At 37.0% G+C, this 5211-nt stretch overlaps 1 long non-coding RNA gene across 1 annotated transcript; it reads left to right on the plus strand.

Annotated features, from left to right (window-relative positions):
* Positions 1 to 1161: 1161 nt before the first annotated feature.
* LOC120109156 lies at positions 1162 to 3178 on the plus strand. Its single transcript, XR_005510176.1, has 2 exons — positions 1162 to 1252; positions 1350 to 3178. It is a non-coding gene; the product is annotated as an uncharacterized LOC120109156 (long non-coding RNA).
* The last annotated feature ends 2033 nt before the right edge of the window (positions 3179 to 5211 follow it).

The following is a 5211-nucleotide window of genomic DNA, read 5'->3' on the forward strand; positions in this document are numbered from 1 at the left end:
ATGTTGTTGAAGGCGGGGTTATTATTTGTTACTGTTACTGTGTAAGCATTTTGAATATTTTGTTGTTTGCTTTGCGTTGGTTGCTGATACTTATTTGAAGTATTTATTTGAGTTTGATTTCATATTTTTGGTGCTGATTGAAGTAATGATTTGTGATTCACGTTCAAATAGCTATCTCGTTATAATTATTGTTGTCTAGTTTGATTATGCATGGCTTGGAAACACCCCGTGTCCCACGTTGCATGAGACCCATGCCAATAGGGCTATATATCTAATCGTCGCATCCTACCCCGCTAAGATTGCCACCGGTCACTCTTCTTTTATAGAAAGATATAGGATCCACATGATGGAATCTGATCATCTCTCCTTTTATGAAAAATTTTCATCTGCTCCGATGCTAAGCCTCAGCAGTGCAGCATGTTGGTGCCGATGTGAAATCAGGGGGACCATGCTGGTTGTGAACTTGTGATGTCTCAGGCTTGTGAACCAGAATCATTGAGCAAGCTTCTTCGTGGTGGTGGTGGTGGGGGGAGGCTATGAGAATGCTTTGGGGGTCCCACTGAGAATCTAATCTTAGATTCCTGAACCAACCCTCTCAGCAACAGCCATTCATATGCGGGGCTGTGGACAGCTCTTGTCCTTTATTTGAAGCTGGAAGCTTGAAGGAGATTAGTGCCACTGGTAGGCCCTATTGCAAACTGGTAGGCTCATGGCAGGGGTTTTGGCCATTTCTGGGGTAGTCCATAGATACATTATCCATCTAATTGTCGCTCCACCATTAAGCACAACTTCTCATTTTTGCCATGGTTTATGACATTTCATAGTTTACAAGTACAATATCGAACCCCTAATTGGGCCAGTAGACTGGGAACCTCCATTTAGAGGCCCAACAAACAACCTAGTCAGTTGCTGCAGAAAGGTAAGCCAATTGAGCCCAAATTTTTTAGACCTAATCTGTCCAACTTGAGATACGGACTAATTCCCACTGCTGAAGATCGGGGCCCAAAAAACGAAGCTCCGGGCCCAAATCTCTTGACCTCATCTTCCCTATTTAAACCCTTCCCCACTACCCACATTCCTTCCAACGTCTCTCTCTCTCTCCCCTCCCAACTACCCACATTCCCTCCAACGTCTCTCTCTCTCTCTCAGCCCAAGAAATCTGAAGGCCTCCGCGACCCAGAGCAGCAAGAAGAGGAGCAGCCATGGGAGGAAAGAACTCTAACCCGCCTCCAAGACTCCAAGATCGATCAAGGTCCCCCTTTCCCCGTGTTTCCACCCCCTTTCTTTCTTTCTTTCTTCCATCTTGATTCTTTGATGGCGCTCTCTCTTTCCTTTTGGCGGGTTTCCAGAGCTCTCCGGGGCGAAGGACCGGAACGAGTTGGGGGCAAGAAGCACAAGGTGAAGTGGATGAAGAGGCCAATGACCATGCCCCAGGCCATCATCGAGTTCCTCGACGAAGATCTTAGGAAGAACGACTCCAGATACCTAAGCAACTACCTCGTCGAGGTCTCCATTTCTTTTGCGAATTTTCTTGGGTTTCTTTATTGATTTTGGGTACATCTGTTTCGAATTAGATTTTTCTCTCAATTTGGGATGGATTAATGGTTATCGTTGTTTTGAATTTTTCTGATTTTTTTGCGTTCTTCTGTCTGTTACTCCTCTAAGCTGAGATCTTTTCGAGCTTCTTTCTGGGATTATGGTCGTTTGTGATTAGCTTTTCAGGAATTGGGTTAAAGAAAATTGGTTCGGTCTTCCTTATCTCAGTTCTTTTTCAATGTTTGCCCTGCTTCTAGTCTGCATAATTTGGTTCTTTCACTGAACTGCTTTGACTGAATTCGATTAATTTCTTTTGCCACTTCATGCTGAAGTTTCTGGTTTTGGAATTATTGCAGTCATTTTCTGGATTCTTGGTGTTTGTGTCATTATTTTGGTTGGAATTCTTGGTGTTTCGAATTCTATTATTTTTGGGTTTCTTTTGTTTTCTGTTCCTCTAAAGTTGAAATCTTCAGAATCTACCCTTGGTGATTATGATTGTTATAAATTGGGTTTTTTCAAGGATGGGTAAAATCGATAGGTTTAGTTTTTCTTTTCTCATTTTATTTTTCAGTTTTTGCCCTGAGCTGTGGTCCCTGTAGTTTTATTTTTTGATTGGATGTCTCTCCCAATTATGTTTATGATATTTAAATTAAACATATTGTTATTTCTTTGTAATTTTCTTGTATAATCTACTATGTTCCGTAGGATTTGAATCATTTGATGTTTAAGTAATTCGAGGTCTCCATATCTGTTGGGAATTTTCTTGGGTTTCTTTATTGATTTTGGGTGCATCTGTTTCGAATAAGACTTTTTTCTCAATTTGTGATGGATTATTGGTTATTGTTGTTTTGAATTTTCTGATTTTTTTGCGTTCTTCTGTTTTTTACTCCTCTAAGTTGAGATCTTTTCAAGCTACTTTCCAGGATTATGGTCGCTTGTGATTGGCTTTTTAGGCATTGTGTTAAAGAAAATTGGTTCGGTCTTCCTTATCTCAGTTCTTTTTCAATTTTTGCCCTGACTTCTAGTATGCATAACTTGGTTCTTTCACTGAATTGTTTTGACTGAATTCGATTAATTTCTTTTGTCAATTCTGCAATGACTCCTTATCCATTGATGATTGGGATGAGTTTTGAACACGACTCTGTTTGTTATTTCAGTTTGAGTCGGATTTAGAGTTCAAAATATGTTTCTAGATCAGGTTATTTATTTGCTGTGTTGTTCTGCAATGATAGAGTTGCAAGGAATGTTGTGGACCGTGGAGTTATTATTTGTTACTTTTTACTGTGTAAGCATTTTGAATGACATGTATGTTTTATTCTTCCCCCTAAATCTAACCCATGCTATCGTAATGGTATCTTGCACTTTATTTCCTATCATGGCTTGATCCATTGATCTTACATCTTGTCATTTCATGTACAGTGCTCTTCTCTTAAAAAAACACTACAGCAGTTGTAATCTGCAAAAGATACCTTTTGCTGGATGCTGGGAAACACAGTAAGAACTCAATATAAAGGAATCTGTTGGACAACTTACCTACATATAAGACGTTTTGATGAAACCAGATTGAGGCATTTATATTTGCTTGTCTGGCTACTGCGTCCATCAGTTCTATTTATATATGACAACTTACCTACTCATTCTATTCTGTTCGTTACTTTCCTTTTCGGTTAACTAAATGTTGATTTATATTCTGCTTTCTGTTTTTGTCTTTATGTATCCAGTTGTTTATATTTGCTTTGGATTTCACTTTTAAACTTTTTTATATTTTATTCTCTTTTTTCAATTTTATATCTGCTTTGTGTACTTCATTTGTATACCTTGTTTTTTCTCATTTCAATTTTTACTAATCTTTTTTTTTTTTTTTGTGTTTTCATCATATATCTTTTTTAGACTGAAAAGATTCCCTGGGGGTAAATATGTTTTAACTTGCGTACTCAAACATAACAGTCATATCCTATTCTACTTTAGGGGCTTCATATATGTGTGTCTTAGTAGAGAATTTAGCTTCGATAATTTGATCTAATTTATTTATAGATAATATAGCAAAATAAATAATATGTTAGAAAATAAATAGTCATCTTTCTTGTAGTGCCACTTTCATGTGCAGATTTACTAATAAAAAGAGGAAGTAATCGTTATATCGCAGAGCATCATATTATTCTGGCTATGTGATGCCGGATCTTTATCTTCTATGGGTTTTGTGACATGATAGAGATAGGTCCATGATCAAAAATTTCTAGTTCTTCTTTTTATATCAATTTGTACATCATCCAGTGTTCGGTCTCGTCCTATGAGAAGGCTGGGAGCTGCAACATCCAGATTTTCTCGTTTTTTAGGTTAATTATTTAGATCACATATACATGATGCTAGATTATCTCTTCAAAGGATTTTTGAGAAACGTTATTGTAGAGGCTTCTGGGATGGAAAAGAGGCAATTGAAGCTATATTCCTCTAAGAATGGCCTAATCTTTTTTTTTTATTTATTTATTTTGAAGGGACCTTGTAGAAGGATACGGAGAACTGAAGCTCTGACCTTGTGATAATCATTCTGCTTTTTTGTTTTTATTTTGTCACATTTTTCATGATTTTTGTTGGGACATATTAAGAGGTTGGCTAGAGGGACCAAATCCTATAAATGGATATTATAAGAAATACCCTGTTTTTCTATGTATGTATGTATTAAGTGGGTTAAATGTCATACTGTGCTTATATATCGCTAGATGTGTGATTACTAGACTTACCATAATTTATTGATCTAGTCTCTCATAGTTATTTTGTCAATCATCAAAATCTTTCTCTATTGTACTGTAATTTTATCATTACGTTGCATTGTGTTAGGTCCTTCTACAAGGATGTTTGATAATTGAAATGTGTGCCAGTCACTGCATGCTATGATTACTGACTTTCCAGATTTTATTGACTCAGTCATGAGTGATAATCAAATTCATGTTCTCTACCATATTATAATACCACTATTGTCTTCACTTGTCTTTTGTGATGTTAAATGATTAATAAATTTTCTCGTTTACTCTATTGTGGAGTGGAAATTCTTGTTTTATCTGTTGCGGAGTTGTTGTTCATGTTCTTGATAGGGTGTTTCCTTTGATTTTTTTTACGCACATATTGGATTTTAATTGTCTTATCAGTTGGAAACAGTGATCTTTTATATTAATCTTTTAATAAGAATTTCTTTCTTCAATTGTGATCAATGGAGTTTGTATAGATGTGCTTTTGGTCTCCAGATATTATAGATTATGATGACACCAATCCTTTGCTTTATTGGCAATCAAGGATGTTGCAATTGCTCGAGTTCATGATAGATTGTACTCTTTCAAGCATAGCCTGATAATGGTAATTTTGAGAAGTTGGTGTTGTTGTGGGTGAAGTATTGCTGTATTTTACCAAGTGAGCATGTGTGTGTCTTTTTGTTTTTTTATTTTTTGGCATTGTTCCTTTACATGGAACAACCATCTAGTACGAGGTGTACCGTATCATACTGGAAGAAAACCGGTACGAAACTTAACTTCAAGACAGTACAAGCCCCGTGCCACCCATACCGAGGCATACCACCCTTTACCGAGGTGTATCAACCTGTATCAAGGTGTACCGAAATGCATACCGGTTCGTACCGGGGCGTAATGACATGTACCGAGGCATACCAAGATAAAAATTGAG

This window comes from Phoenix dactylifera, unplaced genomic scaffold (genome assembly GCF_009389715.1).
Source record: "Phoenix dactylifera cultivar Barhee BC4 unplaced genomic scaffold, palm_55x_up_171113_PBpolish2nd_filt_p 001869F, whole genome shotgun sequence".
NCBI lineage: Eukaryota > Viridiplantae > Streptophyta > Magnoliopsida > Arecales > Arecaceae > Phoenix > Phoenix dactylifera.